This window comes from Phyllobates terribilis, unplaced genomic scaffold (genome assembly GCF_046119375.1).
Source record: "Phyllobates terribilis strain yellow unplaced genomic scaffold, ASM4611937v1 Scaffold_8__6_contigs__length_399053987, whole genome shotgun sequence".
In the NCBI taxonomy this organism is placed as follows: domain Eukaryota; kingdom Metazoa; phylum Chordata; class Amphibia; order Anura; family Dendrobatidae; genus Phyllobates; species Phyllobates terribilis.
Window position 1 is genome coordinate 87,099,399 of NW_027362768.1, and position 20,817 is coordinate 87,120,215.

Consider the following 20,817-nt stretch of genomic DNA (forward strand, 5'->3'; position numbering starts at 1 on the left):
GTTCAGGTCTGGTGACTGTGGAGGCCAGGTCATCTGGCATAGCACCCCATCACTCCCCCTCTTGGTCAAATAGCCCTTACACAGCCTGGAGGTGTGTTTGGGGTCATTGTCCTGTTGAAACATAAATGATGGTCCAACTAAACGCAAACCGGATGGAATAGCTTGCCGCTGCAAGATGCTGTGGTAGCCATGCTGGTTCAGTATGCCTTCAATTTTGAATAAATCCCCAACAGTGTCACCAGAAAAGCACCCCCACACCATCACACCTCCTCCTCCATGCTTCACGGTGGGAACCAGGCATGTAGAGTCCATCCGTTCACCTTTTCTGCGTTGCACAAAGACACGGTGGTTGGAACCAAAGATCTCAAATTTGGACTCATCAGAACAAATCACAGATTTCCACTGGTCTAATGTCCATTCCTTGTGTTCTTTAGCCCAAACAAGTCTCTTCTGCTTGTTGCCTGTCCTTAGCAGTGGTTTCCTAGCAGCTATTTTACCACGAAGGCCTGCTGCACAAAGTCTCCTCTTAACAGTTGTTGAAGAGATGTGTCTGCTGCTAGAACTCTGTGTGACATTGACCTGGTCTCTAATCTGAGCTGCTGTTAACCTGCGATTTCTGAGGCTGGTGACTCGGATAAACTTATCCTCAGAAGCAGAGGTGACTCTTGGTCTTCCTTTCCTGGGGTGGTCCTCATGTGAGCCAGTTTCTTTGTAGCGCTTGATGGTTTTTGCAACTGCACTTGGGGAAACTTTAAAAGTTTTCCCAATTTTTCGCACTGACTGACCTTCATTTCTTAAAGTAATGATGGCCACTCGTTTTTCTTTACTTAGCTCCTTTTTTCTTGCCATAATACAAATTCTACAGTCTATTGAGTAGGACTATCAGCTGTGTATCCACCAGCCTTCTGCACAACACAACTAATAGTCCAAACCCCATTTATAAGGCAAGAAATCCCACTTATTAAACCTGACAGGGCACACCTGTGAAGTGAAAACCATTTCCAGTGACTACCTCTTGAAGCTCATCAAGAGAATGCCAAGAGTGTGCAAAGCAGTCATCAAAGCAAAAGGTGGCTACTTTGAAGAACCTAGAATATAAGACCTATTTTCAGTTGTTTCACACTTTTTTGTTAAGCATATAATTCCACATGTGTTAATTCATAGTTTTGATGCCTTCAGTGTGAATGTACAATTTTCATAGTCATGAAAATACAGAAAAATCTTTAAATGAGAAGGTGTGTCCAAACTTTTGGTCTGTACTGTATGTGTTTCCGTAATAACTGCACTAAGATTGGCTCAAGCCTGTAGCACTGTAATATGGCTGTAGTTGATTGGCTATTGACAAACTCAAAACAATATAAAATGCTAAGCAAAATAAATGGGATCAGAGATTCTTTGAATCCTCCCAATACAGAGCACGCATTGCCTCTGTTTGGTTTTCTGTGGATTGCGCAATCAACATAATACTTTGACACTCACTTGGTCAACCGTGAAGGGTTATTGCCCTCCCTCAACAACTTTAGTCAGGGCAGTTTCAGAGGAGTGATGCGGTGGGAAGCCAGATTGTAAGCGGTCGAAGAGGGAGCATGAGGAGAGGTGGGAGGATAGTTCAAGGTGGACATGTTGTTAGAGTAGTTTTGAGACACAGGGGAGAAGTGATATGGGGCAATAGCTAGTCAGAGAGGATGGGTCAACGGAGAGCTTTTTGAGGATGGGTGTGATTGAGGCATGTTTGAAACATGAGGGGAAGACGTCGGTTGTTAGTGACAGGTTGAAGAGGTGGATTAGGGTTGGGATGACAACCAGGGGTCTGCTGAAGATGACGGTACTCCTGTGAAAATCAGCCCATGTCTGGCATTCATAGGTCATGATTTTTGCTATACATAGCAATATTATGGTATTGTTGTGTAAAGTAAAAGCAAAGTATGAAGAAAATAAAATATAAAAGTTCAAATCACTCCCCCTTGTCTCCCATTAGAAATTAAGAAATGTGTGTTTTAAAACATTTTTTAATATTGCTGCATTCCATTCATAATATAAAAGAAATTAATCTGCTCAGTTAATGGCGTAATGAGGAAAAAAGAATCAAAACCTCAGAATTGCGTTTTTTTCAGCTGCGGCAACTACACAAAAAAAGTAATGAGGAGATCAAAACAATGCATCTACCCCCATAATGATATCAATAAAAACTTTGGCTTCGGGCCCAAAAAACAAGCCCTTACACAGATCCATATCCTATGATACACGGCTATCATTACCTTTAAAGTGAATGCTGTGAAATGAAAAAAAAACAACAAAGTGCGCTATTTTTGCTATTTCACAACACTTGGTACTTTTTTCCTTCTCTCCAGTACATCACATGAAAAAATAGATGGTGTCATTCAAAAGTACACCTTTAGTATGCTAGAGATGAAAAGTCAATTGACCTTGCAACAGCTGAATATTTTATAAGGGCACTATAAAGAAGAGAGTACTTCAGAATTGTTCCACCAACTCATTAACCTCTCACAGAAAAATAATGAATCACCCCAATGTTTCTTGTTCAAAGCAACTGAACTGAAGGATAGACTGTTGTTTGCATCCAGAGATGTAGAAGCGGAAGAGAAGTTTGATGCTGGACTAGTCCAGAAGAAGTTCTTGGGATCATTGGGAAAGGGGTTAATCAGCAAATACATCAAATTGCAGCTGAAACAGTACCTAGAAGCTCCTGGCATTCTGGATGAAGTCCTAATTGAAAAAATGAATGGGGCAGCTAGTTTGGAGTCTGAGAGCAAACAGAAGTTAAAGAAAGGCTCTGCTCCTAAAACCACCAAAATGAGTCAGCTGAAGTTGGAGATCCCCAGTGGCCAGTCCGAAGATCATCATGGAGACCCTCCAGTGCCGCCTCCAAGAGGTAACCTTAATTCACCAACAAAAGAGAGAACCGCCAGCACTGACTGGGAGGAAGTAATAGGAGAACTGCGAGCCGAGTTGATTGAGGTGAAACAGTTGATTCGTTCTGGGTTAGAACTTGTATCCCTCAGACCCACGAGTGGGTTCCAAAACAGAAGATACCTGGCTTGTGAAGCATGCCGTTCATCAAATAAGAGTACAGTGTGTGTCCACTGTCTAAGATGTGGTGAGGAAGGACATTATGCCAAGGAATGCCAATGGTCACGGTCATTTAGGTTAAAAGACAGGAGGTTGCCAGTGCCCCAGAAGCAAATCCAAATCTCACCAAACCCCAGAACGGCACATGAGGTAAAAGGGCTGCATCAGTACTATCCCCAAGTGTGTTCCCGTCTACAACAGCTGCAAGAGAGACAGGGGCATCAGTTACTTAATGCCCAGTGCGCAGGTCAAACAATGTACTCCTGGGAGGAGGATCAGGTCAGTAAAGACAGCCTCATCAGCCTAATCGGTGAAAGGTGCTTTATATAGTGCCCGCTAGATGGACTCCTGGTAAAAGCACTGTGGGACACAGGAGCCCAAGCGAGCCTTTTAAATGAAGAATGGAGAAGGCGCTACCTGCCACATACCTGCCTTCAATCGCTAAAAGAACTCTTGGGACCAGTGGAAAGCTGTCAATCAGACCGAAATCCCTATCATAGGCTGTGTGGAAGTGATTTTCCAACAGAGGGCCATGAAGAACAGCAACACCATTGAGCTTTTGGTACCTTTTCTTGTGACCAGTGATCAGAATGTGGCAGAGGATCCTATCCCGGGTTATAAGGTAATCAGTGAGGTGATCATGAAACACAAGTCAGGGATGCTGGTGGTGGATGCAATTGCCACATCACTTGCCATACCCAACACTGTGGCGGAAAATATGATTCATAGAGTAAAGAAAGCACAGAATACAATGGACCTAAAAGAAGTCAAGGTAGTCTGGCGCCAAACCATCATCCCTGCAAACCAAATGGTGGGGGTGAGGTGTGGAGTCAGGGTAGAACTGGGAAGAAAAGTCCAAAAAAGAATGTTCGTGCCAAAAGACTCCTCAGAACTTCCGGAAGGACTTGTTAAAGGTGAGACTGTGCTTACGATTCCTACTGGTGGGTTTGTTCGAGTGACAGCATCGGTGATGAATACTACAAAACACGAAATTAGATTGGATCCAAAGACTGTGTTAGGTCACAATGAAACCATTAAAACAGCATATCCAGCCAGTGTAAGACCCCCCCCAGGGTTCTACAGTGAATTCAGTCTCCCCATCAAGGAACAGGAGTTGCCCAGGGGAAGAAATTGCACAACCCACCTTGGAGTCCTGGGATCCCCCAGTACCCCTGGAACACTAGTGTTCTGAAGATCGAGCGGTATTGACTCGCCCTCCCTGAGCGGTGGAGTTACTCGGTGCCGGGTCAATGTATGGTGGTGGTGTGGGATGTCGTCATGGCCGTGACCTCGTCCGTGCCCAGCGATGTCACATGAAAAATGGGCTTTTGGATGGGTGGTTGTTCGACTACGCCACCTGTGGTTTCCGGTGAAGGCCACCAGCGCTGCAACAGTCCTCTGAGGCTGTGGGTGCAGTGCCGCGCAGGAATGAACAAACGAAGGCAGTAGGTGAAGTCATCCAAGCTTTACTCACTTTGGTGAAGTAGCAGCTGCAAAGCTTCTCTCTGCTTCTCGTGGCGCGCTGCGGCCACCAGAAAGGGATTCAGCACTCCCCAGGTAGACCAGGAGCATCTGTCAAGATTCTCTCCTTAATAAGTTCTCCCACTGAGTCTTCTCCTGGCTGTGTGTGGTATGAACGTGGTGTAAGGCTGGGTCCCACTGGGTAAACGCAGGTTGAGAGATACAGGTGGCGACTCCGCTCCGTCAGTATCCCCCTGGGATCCACTAAGCCTCCGGGCTTTTCTGACTGAGACGTGAAGTGACAAAGTCAGATATCGGGGGCCGGTTACCCCTTTTGCAGCAGGAGTCCCTCTGGCTAGGCCAGAGTGAAGAATACAGGTGGCGACTCCGCTTCGTCCGTACCCTCCTGGGATCCTTTTGCCTGTTGAGCCTATCTCCTTTGCTCCCCTCCAAGGCCTTCTTAGAACAGGAACCTGACCGGGCAGAGACACTTGTTAACTCTGACCCGCTCCTCGTCTCAAGGCCAGAGAGCGAGGACCGCAAATTTTCAGCCAGCTACAGACTCTGCTGGACCCTGACAGAAGACCCACAATGAAAGACCTTGAACTAAAGATGGCCAAATATTATATATGATTCTATAAGTGCTTCCTGTAAGTGTTTCCTCCACCCTCACCCACTACTTGGTTCCCCCTATCTTTGATTCCCCCCATCTCCTCTATCCCGACCCAGGACAGCACCCTGGTGCATTTAGACCCCCTACAGGACAGGAGTGGTGTAGTGTTGAGTGTGAAGTGGGGTCCTGTGTGATGCTCCATCCTTACCTGGAAGAGGAGATACCACACCTCTATCTGAGGTGCAGTACCCCTGTGGCGACTGCACCCTCAGGGGCGCCACAGTAGCAAAACAAATGCTGAGAGAAGAATGTCATGCATTCTCCAAAGATGACTCTGATGTAGGCTGTATCCTAACGTTGCAGTTAAAAATCAATTTGAGAGACACGACCCCAGTAACCAAAAGTTACATGTCTGTGCCGAAACCATTACACCATGAAGTGAAACAGTATTTACAAGACCTAATCAACAGAGGTTGGGTCCAAAAGTCGAAGTCATCTTATTCCTCTCCAATTGTTTGTGTTAGGAAAAAGGACGGTACGTTGAGACTCTGCTGTGATTACCGGCAACTAAACCAAAAGTCAGTACCTGATCGGCACCCAATACCAAAGATCCAAGATATGCTGGATAGCCTATCAGGAAGTACCTGGTTCTCTGTCCTCAATCAGGGTAAGGCATACCACCAAGAGTTTGTCGAAGAGTTCAGTAGACCCTTGACAGCATTTATCACACCGTGGGAATTATATGAGTGGATCTGCATACCGTTTTTGCTCAGTTCAGCTCCAGCAGAATTCCAGAGGAGCATGAAGACATGTTTAGAAGGATTGAGGGACGATATCTGCCAGCCGTATTTGGATGACAATGTGGTACACAGAAAAACCTTCCGGGAGCATGTTGAACACGTGAGGACTGTATTACAATGATATCAACAACACGGAGTTAAGTTGACCCCAAAGAAGTGTGAACTGTTCAAAAGGCAAGTCTGATTTCTAGAGAAAATTGTGTCTGGAGAAGGATATACCATGGACCCAGCAGAAATCGCTCCGATACTGGCCTTAAAAGACAAGGGGCCCTCTACCGTCGGGGAGTTGAGGTAGATATTAGAATCCCTCTCCTACTATTGTACTTACATTTGGAACTTCTCCAGGATTGCCGCCCAACTATACCTCCTCTTGGGGGGGACGACAGAGACGACAACACCCACAGAGAAAAAGAAGAACGCGGGTAGTACGGGGCTTAAAAGAAACAACGCCGTTTCATCCCAACAGCCCATTCTCTGGACAGCAGACCACCAGGAAGTATTAGAAGAACTTGTAGACTACCTGGTAAAACCACCCATCTTGGGATATCCTGATTTCAATTTACCAATTGTTCTTCATTGTGACGCTTCTCAAGTTGGCCTGGGAGCTGCCCTGTATCAGCATCAAGATGAAAAAAAATTGAGAGTCATCGGTTATGGTTCTAGAACATTGACAGATGCCGAGAAGAATTACCATCTACATTCTGGAAAATTGGAGATCCTGGCACTGAAATGGGCTATCTGTGAACGACTTAGAGATTATCTCTACTACAGCAAAGAGTTTGAGGTATTCACTGACAACAACCCTTTGACCTATGGGTCGCTGAACTTGCTGACTTCAATTTCAGCATCAAGTACAGGCCAGGAAAATGCAATGCAGATGCTGACTGATTGTCAAGAATGCCACTTGAGTCTGAGGCATTCATGCAAGAATGCTCGGAGAAAGTCAGTCTGGAAGCAATTGAGAGTAGTACCCAAGCAGTAAAAGCTTATCAGGAGGAAAACACACCATTGTGGTGTCCGTTGATGGTGGAAACCACCATAAAAGCGAGAGAACAAGATCATCCCCGGTCTATTCAACAACTACCAAAAGGGAAAATCTGTATAGCACAATGGGAAGATCCGATAGTTGGTAGAATACTACTTTATGTGGGCCAAAATCAGTTTATAAGTAAACAAGAGAGAGACAATGAGTCACCAGTAGCGTCTGTTTTAATTAAAGAATGGACGAAGCTCTGCCTCAGTGAAGACTATCGTAAAGGAGGACAAAACCGGCAGTTGGTACTACCCGGAGTATTCCATAGGTTGGTTTTCAAAGAACTCCATGAAAACATGGGACACCTGGGAGTGGAAAGGACAACCAACTTGATCTGTGAACGTTTCTTCTGGCCGTACATCCAGAGAGATATTGAGAGGTACGTGACCAGAGAGTGTGGGTGTCTGAAAGATAAATGTCCCAACACATCAACCCGGGCACCTATGGGCAACATCCAAACTACATATCCGTTTGAGATAGTCTCAATAGACTTTCTACATCTCGAGACGTGCAAGGGTGGTTACGAATACATCTTGGTCTTGATGGACCATTTCACTCAATTTGCTCAAGCATATGCCGCCACCAATAAATCAGGTCGAACAGCGGCAGAGAAGACCTTCAATGATTTTGCTTTGAGGTTTGGGTTCCCTACGAGGTTACACCATGACCAAGGAAGAGAATTTGAGAACCAGCTCTTTGCCAAGCTAGGAAAGTACTGTAGAATTCAGAGATCCCACACAACGCCCTATCACCCAGAGGGTAGTGGACAAGTGGAACGTTTTAACCGGACATTATTGTCGATGTTGCGCACTTTAACAGCTGATGAGAAGAAAGACTGGAAGAGTTCTCTGTCAAGAGTGGTACATGCCTATAACTGTACAAAGAGCGATGCAACGGGTTACTCACCCTTTTTCCTATTGTATGGACGATCGCCAAGACTGCCAATCAACATCATGTTCGATACTCTGGTGTCAGAGACTTACAGAACATATCCAGAGTACGTTTGGAATTGGAAGGAACAGATGGCAGAGGCATACAACATAGCATCCAAAGTGGTTATGCAAGGACAGAGCAAGAGTAAGGAGTACTATGATCGAAAATGTTATGGAGCAGAATTGGCATCGGGTAGCCGGGTGCTAGTCAAAAATGTACATGAGAAATACGGTCCAGGAAAACTTTGTTCGTATTCGCAAGAAAAGGTGTATGTGGTCGTAAGGAGGAAAGCTGATGACAGCCCAGTGTATGAAATCCGATTGGAAACGGGAGACAAGAAAACCAGAATAGTCCATCGGAATTTACTACTACCCTCTGATTTTCTCCCACCACAATAAGACATCCCAGAAGTAGACCGACATTGTCCGAGATTGACTAAGGAACCACCACAGACTGAAGCTCCGGAGGTGGATAGTGACCTTGAAAGTTCTGATGGAGAAGAACACACCGGTGTCTCGGACCGGTAAGGAGAGGGATGTGCCATTCTCAGGAGAGTGAACTAAGTCCTGAGGCTCCAGTTTTCGTACCAAAGAGTACAGATGAAGTGCAATTCAGATGTAATGATTAGTGTTGAGCGAGCATGCTCAACACTGCTCAGTACTCGCCCGAGCATCTCACTACTCGGGATGTTCGGTGACCACCGAGCAGTTCCGGGCTACTCGGGTGGGAGCTCGGGTCTTCGCCCTGCACGTTTGGCGCTCTTTACTGAGCCAATGAACATGCAGGGATTGCCAGCCAGTCACTGTTATGCCACAGCCATGTTGTTTGTGGGCATTACAGTGATTGGCTGGCTGCACAGCATGACCTCGAGTATTTAAAACCGGGCGACGCCATCTTGGACACAGTCGCTCCAGATCAGACAGTGTTGGGTCAGTGCTGCTGAGCTAGGGAGAGATTTATACTGCGAAATAGTTAGTGTAGGGTCTCTAAAGCCTGCCAAATCAAACAAACAGTCCTTCTCAGGACTAATATCCATCCCAGATATCAGGCAGGCTGTATAGGAGACGCAGTGGTTATACCAACAAACACTGCATTACAGTCCTGTGTGCTCCTGATGGTCAAATTTTTAGACTTAGCTCCAGGTCTCAGGGGCCAGGAAAAATCCTTTTTTTTCATCTAAATCCTGTTTTTTTTTTTTCCTCAGTCAGACTGTACAAATACCCGTCTTACTAACCTTTTGGTATTTCCCCGCCCCCCCCCCCCAAAAAAAAAAATTTGAGTGTGTCTGTGACTGTTCAGACGTAAATATATCAGTTTAAAAGAGTCTGGTGTAGGCCAGAGAACTAGAACTGTGGTTTTCCTCTTCCACGGTTCAAATCTGGGTGTTATCAACCTGCTTTCCTTTTTTCCATAAATAAAACAGTTTGAGTGTGTCGCTAACTGTTCAGACACAAATATATCTATTTTAACAAGTCTGGTATACACCAGGAAATTATAACTGTGGTTTTGCAGTTCAAATCTCTGTATTATCCACTTTTTTGTCTTTTTCGCATAAAAAAAAACATTTTCAGTGTCTCGCTGACTGTTCAGACACCAATATATCTGTTTAAAAGAGTCTGGTATAGGCCAGATAACTAGAACTGTGGTTTTCCTCTTCCAGGGTTCAAATCTCCTTTTTATTACCCTTTTGCCATTGATAGTGTGAGTGTAAGCTATTTTACTTCATTTACAATGAGCAAGGCGCATGGCAAGGGACGTGGAACTGGACGTTCTGGTGATGGTGCGTGCAGAGGACGGGGCCGTGGCCAAGGTGAAAATGTGCCACAACCAACAGCCACATCTTCTCGCTCCCAGTTCTTGACCAAATTACTAGGGAAGCACACAACAGCACAACTATTGCGAACTGATCAGTGTGAACAGGTTATTAATTGGATAGCAGATAATACTTCCACTCACCTGGGCAGCACCACCTCCGGTCTGTTTTCCAAACGGTCAAGTGTTAGTAGCCGTGAGTCTCGACTGCATACTCCTCCTCACCCTGATGCTCCTTCCTCCCACCATGCCGAGTGTCGTCAGACAGCAACTGATCCCACACTTGGACACTCTGAAGAGCTGTTCACTGGTCCATTTCCATATTTGGGCCCCTCATCTGCTCTGCTTGAAGTGGTGGAAGAGGAGATCCCATGTAGCGATGGCCAAATATTTGAACAGCCACGGCCACAGGAAGGCGACGCTGGCAATTTGTCACAAGAGGTGGACGATGACGAGACACAAATGCCACGAATTGAGGAGGAGGACCGTGGTGCGGAAGTGGAAGAGGAGGAGGTGGTGGATGATCTAGTAACTGACCCAACGTGGCAGGAGGACACGCAGAGCGAAGCCAGCAGCACACAGGGGGAGGGAGGCAGAGTACCCAAACAGGCAGGAAGAAGCAGTGTGGTGGCCGCAGACAGAAGGCGGGCAACCATTCCCCGTAACACCAACACGAGGGACGTTGCCAGTACAACCGGTAGTTCTTCCAGAGTCTGGAATTTTTTTAAAGACTCTGCTGATAACCCCAAAAAGGTAATTTGTACCACTTGCCAGGCCAGCAACAGCAGGGGTGACAAAACTACCAGCCTGACCACCACCAGCATGATCAGGCACATGGCAGCAAAGCACCCGACTTTGTGGGGCGAACCCCAGGGTCCACGACCAGTGTCAGCGGGTGTCACCACTGCTTCTTCCGCTGTTGTGCGTGTAAGAGAAACCCCTGCTGTGCGTGCAAGGCAATCCCCTGCCAATACTGCATGCAAAGATGAACCCTCCTCTCAGTCTTCACTTGTTATGGCAGTTTCTGAAGAAACAGCATCAACGTCCACGTCGACGTCCCACCGCAGCGTTCAATTGTCCATATCACAGAGCTTTGAAGGAAAGCGCAAATTCGCAACCAACGCCCTACAGGCCACAGTCCTAAATCCGCACATTTCACGACTGCTTGAGTTGGAAATGCTGCCTTTTAGGCTGGTGGAGACGGAATCCTTCCGCAACCTTATGGCAGTGGCCGTCCCTCGGTACTCGGTCCCCAGCCGACACTATTTTGCCCGGTGTGCCATCACCGCACTACACAAGCACGTGTCCCAAAACATTTGCCGTGCCCTCAACAATGCAGTTACTGGGAGAGTCCACCTGACAATGGACACGTGGACAAGTGCTTGTGGCCAGGGACGGTACATCTCCCTGACGGCACACTGGGTAAACATTGTGGAAGCCGGGACCCAGTCGGACCTTGGGACGGAACACATCCTCCCCACACCGAGGATTGCAGGCCCTATGTCAGTCAGAGTTGCCACCACAGTGTACAGCTCCTGCACATCATCCTCCTCCTCCTCATGTTTAGCCTCCATCTCAGATATCACCACATCTGTTACAAGCTGGAAGCACTGCAGTACTGCCTCAGCCAAGCGGCAACAGGCTGCGCTGAAACTCATAAGCTTCGGTGATAAACCTCACACTGCTTGTGAGTTGTGGACAGCTGTGAAAGAGCAGACAATCTGTGACTGAGACCGCTGAACTTACATCCAGGCATGGTCATGTGTGAAAATGGCCGTAACCTGGTGGCGGCTCTGAGGTGAGGTGAGATCACACATGTACCATGCCTGGCTCATGTGCTTAACCTCGTGGTTCAGCGGTTTCTTAAATCGTATCCCGAGTTGCCAGATCTGCTCGTCAAAGTACGCCGTCTGTCAGCTTATTTTCACAAGTCGGCTACAGCTTCCACTGCCCTTGCTGTGTTGCAGCAGCGTTTGCAGCTTCCGGCACACCGACTGGTGTTTGACGTCCCCACACGTTGGAACTCTACCCTCCACATGTTGCAAAGGATTTGTGAGCAGAAGAGAGAAGTTGTGGAGTACCAGCTGCAACAAGGCCGTCGATATTCAGGTCAGACTCCACACATAAGACCTCAGGAGTGGACCTGGATGTCTGACATATGTACCATCCTGACAAACTTTGAGGAGTCCACCAAGATTGTGAGTGGCGATGACGCCGTCATTAGCGTCAGCATCCCACTTGTCTGTCTTTTGCAACGCTCTCTGCAGAGAATTAAAGAGGAGGCATTGCAGCCAGAGTATGATGAGAAGGATCAAGAAGCCATAGAGGGTGATTACACACAGCCCAGCCTCATCTCATCCCAACGTGCATTGGGGGACAATGAGGGAGAGGAGGAGGAGGAAGAACAGGAGCTGGTATCATGCGCTGTAGACGGTAGTACCTGTACAACTGTCATACCATTGGTTCAGCATGGGTGGCCTGAGGACAGGGGGGAGGAGGAGGAGGAGGAGAGCATGGTCAGTCGTCATCTTGGTGAGGACACGGAAGTCTTGCCCGTTACCAGTCTGGCACGCATGGCTGACTTTATGTTACGCTGCCTTAACCGTGACCCTCGCGTTGTCAAAATGTTGGGTGACATTCATTAATGGTTGGTGACACTCTTAGACCCCCACTACAAGAACTTTCACTCTCTTATTCCTGAAGTGGAAAGGTCTACAAAAATGGGGCAGTACCAGAAGGCCCTTGCTGCAGAACTGTTAAAAATATTCCCATCTGAACACGCTAGCGGCAGAGGTCACAGTTCGTTGACCAACCAAGGTGTACAGGCGAGAGAGACGCAACTCCAATCCAGCAGAGGCAGGGGAACACTGTCAACGTTCTGGGACAGTTTTCTGAGACCCGCCCAGCTTACAGGCCCTGAGGCGCGGGCTACTCTCACAAGGAGTGGAAAGTTTCAAAAGATGGTGAGGGAGTACCTTGCCGACCGTACCAGCGTCCTCCATGATTCCTCTGTGATTTTCAATTATTGGGTATCCAAGCTGGACACTTGGAATGAACTCGCTCTGTACGCCTTGGAGGTCCTGGCCTGCCCTGTCGCTAGCGTGTTTTCGGAGCGTGTTTTTAGTGCTGCTAGGGGAATTATAACTGATAAGCGCACTCACCTGTCAACTGACAATGCTGACAAGCTGACCCTTATCAAAATGAACAAGGGCTTGATAGGACCAGACTTCTCATCACCACTAGTGTTGAGCCACCCCCGTAGTGTTCGAGTTCGGTTCGGTTCGTCGAACACCCGTGTGTTCGCCGAACTGTTCGTCGAACTGTTCGTCGAACACCTTCGAACACCGTTAAAACCAATGGCAGGCAAACAAAAACACATAGAAACACATAGAAAACACCTTCAAAGGTGTCCAAAAGCTGACAAACTGCTCAGAAGACACAACTAACACATGGAAAAGTGACAAGTACATATAGTCATGCGAAAAGAAAAGAGGTGGAGGAGTAAAAGGAGGGGGAGACACAAATATAGGCATGTCATGCCCTTCTAAAATCCAAAAAGTGAGAAGCCGACACGTTCAGTCCGCTCCTGCCCGTGCCACCTCCGTGTCGCCGGGTTTGTGCCAGAGCCGCGGTGAACCCTGACGGCCAGCCCCCCTCTCCCAATACTGGTGCCTGTCCGCTGGTGGGTTGAGCGAGCCCCCCTGTGGTGGAGGCAGCTCTAAGCTTTTTAATTTAAATTGTCTCTCTAATTTGAATGAATACACTTTAAATCCATTTACAAGGATCTATTGGAGGGCAAGTCTAATGCCAGCAGCCGCGTAATTCCAGCTCCAGTAGCGTCCACTAAAGCTGCTGCAGTTAAAAAGCTTTTATAAGGATCGAGCTCGGCTGTCCACCGCAAGGCATCCTACTGCCAGTCCCAGCCCCTATGCCTTGGGGTGCCTCCTGATGCTCTTCACTGAGTATCCCGTGGTCCTGAAGCATTTCCTTTGCAAAAATTAAGTGTCCAAACTACAGGTGGTGTAGCTTGCTTAACAGCCGGGATAATCCGCTGACTAGCAGACACTGCTACTAGGCACAAAGTATTTCCTGGGCTAGATGCAGTTAAAAATTTGTAATTAGATACTCTCGTTGGATACTGAGAAAGCATTCCATAGAGTCTCCTGGCACGCCATATATGATTCTCTTAAAAAGCTTGGGGTAGGGGTCTAGGGGACCCTTTTATAGCCAAAATCACGGCCCTGTATCACAATACGTCCCCTAGGCTGAAGATAAATGGAAATGTAGCACCCTGAGGGCTCGGTTGCTACAGAGGTATTGCACCTCACCCAGAGGTGTGATATCTCACTCTCAGATAAGGATGGAGTGTGGATCAGGACCCGACACCTGCATGCATTACACCACATTGCCGTGGGGCAGGGCGACCAATATGCCCCTGAGATGGGCACGACAGTCCCTGTCCCTGGCTGGAGTGGGGGGAGGGAACACTGAGGAAGGGGAACCCTGTAGTGCAGGAGCAGGGAGGAAGCAGTTCCTGGGTGCATTGAGAAGGGAGTATAAAAGGTGGGCACCATCTTAGTTCAGTGCAGAGAAGTCTGAGCAGAAGTGGCAGGGAGCAGGGGCTCTGCATGAGCTCTGCTCCGGAGGCGGGCCTAGTAACAGAGGCCCAGGCCTGGAAGAGGGAGAAGGAAGGAAGAGGAGCGGAGAAGGCTCCAGGAACGAGGAATGAAGGGATCCCAGGGGTGCGGACGGGCGAGTCGCCACCGCACGCCCGAATCCACCTGCGTGGAGGGGTCAGGCCAAAGGGGGAGACCGGTCCCCGAAACTAGTGGAGGCAGGAAACGACCCTCAGCTAGAAACCGGAGGCTCTGACATTTTATGTGGCGCAGCCCCTCGCTATATCCACTAGGAAGGCACCACATAGGGTCAGGGAAACTGGCGCCAAGTTTACCAAGAGGAGGCCCGAGGCAGCCGGACAGAAGGGTTGGTAAGAAAGGCCAGACAAAGGACACACAAAGGGGGTCCTGTGAAGCGCTCCAAAGTTATCTGGGAGTTGTCTGAGCCCCTCACCTGGTGAGCACAGTACGACGTGGGCAGCCGTTACCTGCAGACGTGGTCTGGATAATAAGAACTGTGAGTAAAGGCCCTGGACTGCATCACTGACTCCGTGTCGTTACTGCTGCTGCCCTGCACCATCACCCCCATCCTCCGCATACACTGCCCTGAGGCTATACTCCTCCCGTGGGGAGTTATGCTACGCTCTGCTGCACCCACAACACCAGCCTCAGCGGTCTGCCCTGTAGCGGCGGTTCACTCTGACCGCAATCCACGGGTGGCGTAGTCGGACATTTAAACATCAAAACCACATAAATAGTTCCGCCACTGGTTTGACCACCCTGAGCCATGGAACCGGGTCGCCGCCACGAAGACTACAACCACCAGCATCCACCAAAAAGGGTCCGGCTCCGGGTGTCCCAAGGCCCAGGGGGTGCATCAGAACATTTTCATCACCTTTCACAATCACCAATGGGACAAGGCAGGGATGTCCTCTGTCCCCTCTCTTATACATCCTAGTGACGGAGCACCTGCTCTCATCAATTCGCCATAACCCCAATATTAGGTGGATTGAGGTGGGAGGCACCGAGTACAAGTGCTCTCTATTTGCTGATGATGTCCTAGTATATATCACTCAATCACATATATCCATCCATGCTGTTATGGCTGAAATAGATCACTTTGTTACATGGTCAAATTTTAAAATCAATGCAGCGAAGTCTGAGGCCCTCGATGTCTCCCTCCCCAAATCCATATAGGATTCCATCCAGTCCAACTTTCCCTTTGCCTGGCCCTCACAGGGTATCAAATACTTAGGAATTCCTATTCATAGAGACCTCTCCCATCTATGTTATCTTAATTTTGGGCCCTTTATTGAACAACTCCATACAGACCACGGTTGGCAAGTTAGAACTGTAAGATTCACTACGTGAACCACTGGTGTTTTGTGGAAAAGCACATGTACACTGTGTTCCAAATTATTATGCAAAAAGTGTTTAGGAGTGATAAGGGAAGAATTTGTTTGTTTGTCAGTTAAACTCATTGATGGTGATGTGTGTCAGGGCTCTTTATATCACTGTAAGCAATTGCAGACACCTGTGCTAATTAGTTTGGCAGGTGTGTCCAATGAAAGGCAAGACTACTTAAGAAGGCTGTCTCACATTATTAAGCAGCCTACATTTTCTGCCAAAATGGGAAAGAAAAAGGATGTGTCGGCTGCTGAGAAGCAACAAATTGTGGAGTGTTTAGGTCAAGGCATGACTACAATCAACATTGTGCGATGATCAGGATGAAGTGTCTTGGCAATCAAGAAGTATGTAGCTGATTCACAGTACACACGTGTGCGTGCTGATAAGGGCAAATTGAGGACTCTTTCCTACAGGCAATTACATCAGGTTAAAAGAGCAGCGGCAAAAAAGCCTTGTCATAGCAGCAGACAAGTTTTTGAAGCTGCTGGTGCCTCCAACGTCCCCCGAACAACAAGATGCAGGGTCCTTCAGAGGTTTGCAGCTGTGCATACGCCATCCTGTCGACCTCCTCTATCCACTTCACACAAGCAGAAACGGCTCCAGTGGGCTAAACATTACATGAAGACTGATTTCAAAACTGTTTTGTTCACGGATGAGTGCCGTGCAGCGCTCGATGGTCCAGATGGATGGAGTGGAGGATGGCTGGTTGATGGACACCCCACGCAAACACGGCTATAGCGCCAACAAGGAGGAGGTGGAGTAATGTTTTGGGCTGGAATCATGGGGAGAGAGATTGTCGGCCCCTTTAGGATCCCTGAAGGCGCTAAAGATGAACTCCATAATGTATGTGGATTTTCTCAAACAGCACTTCCTGCCATGGTTCAAGAAGAAGAACCGTGTATTTCACAGCAAGATCATTTTTTTGCATGATAATGCACCATCTCATGCTGCACATAAAACATCTGCATCTCTGGCTGATATGGGCATAAAAGGGGACAAACTTATGGTGTGACCCCCATGCTCCCCTGACCTCTACCCCATTCAGAACCTCTGGAGCATCATCAAAAGGAGTGTCTATGATGGCGGGAGGCAGTTCACATCTAAGCAACAGCTCTGGGAGGGTATTATGTCCTCATGCAAAACAATTGAAGCAGAAACCATCCAAAACCTGACAAATTCAATGGACGAGAGAGTTCAGAAGCTCCTTTCGAACAAGGGGTCCTATGTGAAAATGTAACATCACCTAGAATAAAGTTTTGAGTTGAAAACTGTTTGATTTCAGTTTCTAATAACCTGCTAATGCTTATAATTTCAAAAATGACCATTTTTTTGGTCTTTATTAAAATGAAAAGGTTGATCGAAAAGTTTGGGGGATCTAAGAGTGTGGCAACCCAGTAGTCATGATTACTTCGAATTCTGACAATATGAGGGTAATGTTGCAGGTAGTGCAGCAAGAAGGCACTTATGTGTCTTGTGCATCTCGGAGCCCCAAATTTATTTTCCGGGCTAGATGCAGCTAAAAATTATTATTAATTTTAAATCTGGTGGAGCTTAGTATAGATGGCCTAATAGGATCAGTGCTGCACACTGCTACAAAGCCCAAATTATTTTACAGTCAAGATACAGATAAACATGATTAGTAATTTTAAATCTGGTGGAGCTTATTATAGATGGCCTAATAGAATCAGTGCTGCACACTGCTACAAAGCCCAAATTATTTTCCAGCCAAGATACAGATAAACATGATTAGTAATTTGAAAGCTTAAAACGGTTGGCAGGGTGATTTTAACCAATCATCAAGCTTTTACTCTCCCCAGGATGACACAGGGGTAGAAAAGTCGTTTCGGATCCATGATTTGTTCATCTTTATGAACGTGAGTCTGTCTACATTATCAGTGGAGAGCCGCGTGCGCTTATCTGTCAGCACACCACCAGCAGCGCTGAACACACGTTCAGACAGAACGCTGGCTGCGGGGCATGACAAGATCTCCAAGGCGTAAGTGGCTAGCTCCGGCCATTTATCCAGATTGGAAGCCCAAAAAGAGCAAGGGTCCAGTGACACAGTCATGGCTTCAATGTTTACTTGGAGATACTCCTGTACCATCGTCTCTAGGCGTTGACTATGTGTCAGACTTCTTGTCTCCTGTGGCCTTGCAAAGGATGGGCTAAAAAAGTGGTGAAATGATTCCACAAAATTGATGTTACCAGCAGATACTGTGGTTCTGTTGCGGTTTGAGTGCTGAACACTTGACGGTCCCACGGTTGGCAAGTTGGAACTGTGAGATTCACTACGTGCACCACTGGTGTTTTGTGGAAAAGCACATGTAAGATTCTGCAACAGTCTCTGCTGATACTCCTGCATGCGTGCATCTCTTTCTATGGCAGGAATAATTTCTGCAAATTTACTTTTGTACCGGGGATCTAACAGTGTGGCAACCCAGTAGTCAGGATTATTTCTAATTCTCACAATTCGAGGGTCATGTTGCAGGTAGTGCAGCAAGAAGGCACTCATGTGTGTTGCGCATCCAGGAGCACCAAGTCCCTGTTGTGTTGGTGGCGAGGTAACAATCATGCTTCCTTCCTCTGTCCTCTCCCCCCAACCTCGCACAACAGAAATGTGATCAAGGTCTCCCTCATCTGATGAGTCTTCCATCAGTTCGTCCTCCACCTCTTCCTGGGCTCCTGCACCTTCCTCACTAGTTTGGCTGCTACCATGCGCCCTGGTAAAACCATCTCCCCCACCCTCACATGCCTGCCGCCTTGGTGCTGCCGACCGTCTGGACCTTGCAGATGTTAGCCCTTCCGCATACAACTCCTCCTCCTCTACTTCCTCCACCTCCTCTTGTGCCACCACCTGACTCCGAATTCTGTTTAACATGTGCTCCAGCATGTAAATCACCGGAATAGTCATGCTGATAATGGCATCGTCAGCACTAAACATCTTCGTCGCCATTTCAAAACTGTGCAGAAGGGTGCATAGGTCCCTGATCTGAGACCACTCCTCCAGCGTGATTTGCCCCACCTCTGGATCTCGTTGGCCCAGTCTATACGTCAGAACGTATTGCACCAGGGCTTGTCGGTGCTGCCACAGTCTCTGCAACATGTGCAGAGTTGAATTCCACCGGGTAGGCACATCGCATTTTAGCCGGTGAAGTGGCAGGCCCAACGACTTCTGTAGAGATGTAAGTCGCTGAGCTGCGGGATGCGAACGGCGGAAGTGAGCACACAGCGACCGTGCCCTCTGCAGAAGGCCATCTAGTCTGGGATAGTGGGCTAAAAATTGCTGGACAACCAGGTTCAACACGTGAGCCATACAAGGCACGTGTGTGACATTGCCCCGGCGAAGGGCCACACCCAGGTTTGCAGCATTGTCGCACACGGCCTTCCCTGGTTTCAGGTCCAGTGGAGACAACCATTCATGAAATTGGTTCTCCAGAGCTGACCACAACTCCTCAGCTGTGTGACTCACATTTCCCAGACATTTCAAAGTAAAAACCGCCTGATGACGTTGAGCCCTACTGCCAGCATAGTAAGGAGGTGTGCAGGATCCCTTCTGCGCAGTTAGAAAGCTTGTGGCATGACCAGACAGGCTTTGGGTGCAGGTGGAAGACCGAGAGGAGGTTGAGGAGGCAGAAGCAGTGGAGGAACTTTGACATAAAGAGGATTGACGCACAACTCGTGGGGACGGCAAGACTTGGACAGCAGCCCCTTGTCCTGCTGTCACCATAGTTACCCAGTGCCCAGTCAGCGACATGTAACGCCCCTGTCCATGCCTACTCGTCCAAGTGTCTGTGGTGAAATGCACCCTGTCACACATAGAGTTTCTCAAAGAAGCGGTGATGTTGTGTGCGACATGCTGGTGGAGCGCAGGCACACCTTTCTTTGAGAAGTAGTGCCGACTGGGCATCTGGTACTGGGGCACTGCGACGGACATAAGGTCTCGAAAATCCTCTGTGTCCAACAGGCGGAAAGGCAGCATTTCTGTAGCCAAGAGCTTGCAGATGGTGAAATTCAACCTCTTAGCTTTCTCATGGCTAGGAGGAAATGGTCTTTTACTTGTCCACATCTGAGGGACCGAGGGCTGGCTATTGTGCTTAGACGGGGTTGATAAGGGTGTCCCCGGCAGACTGCCGGTCTGTGAGGAAGATGCAGGCGGACATGTTAGGTTGCCTTGATCCACAGGTGGTGCTATCGATGTCGGACAGCGCTCAACACCAGCTGGTGTTACCACCTCCAAAGAAAATGATGACCTGCCAATCACGCTGGCTGTTGCGGGTAAAGAGGTGGCAGGTCTGCGCCCCAAAACAGGTGTGACTGCTGTCCCCCCAGTCACAGAGGATGAAGAGGCCGTGGATGCACAAGATATGGCAGACGGCGGTTGGCACACTGAGCTTCCCACTGCAACTTATGCTTCATGTCCATGTGCCGGTTCATGCATTAAGTACTCAAACTATGTATTTTTTGGCCTCTACTTAGCTTTTGCTGACAAATGTTACAGATATCACGAGTTGGGTCATCTTTATCGATCTGAAAAAATGCCCAGGCTATGCAAGGCTTAGCACCCATGCGACCTGAAGAGCCACGACTTGTGGTGAGAGGCAGAGTTGTGTTTGAGGATGCAGTTGTTGACGTGCTTCCAGTACTATGTCTCTGTCCAGGAAGGCGCAACCTGACCTCGTAGTCACTAGCATCTTCCTCCACCTCCTCTGCTGACCTCATCTCTTGGCTGACTGTGGGTTGACAGTAAGTGGGATCTCCAACCTCATCATCATCACCCTGTGCATTATCACACCCGTCGTCCTCAGAGCCAACCTGTTCCTGCCCTGACAAAAAACTAAAGTTGTCGCTCCAATCAGGTATTTGAGTCTCATCATCGTCTTCCTCATTGTCTCCACCAACAGGAGTTACAGTTTGGGAATGAGGGTCTACATTATGGTCAGAACCTTCTGCGTCTGGTCCTGGATCCGACTCATAAAGATTCTGGGCATCAGTGCAGATCATTTCCTCGTCTGGATTCACAGAAGCACTGGAGTCGACCTCTGATTCCCAGGC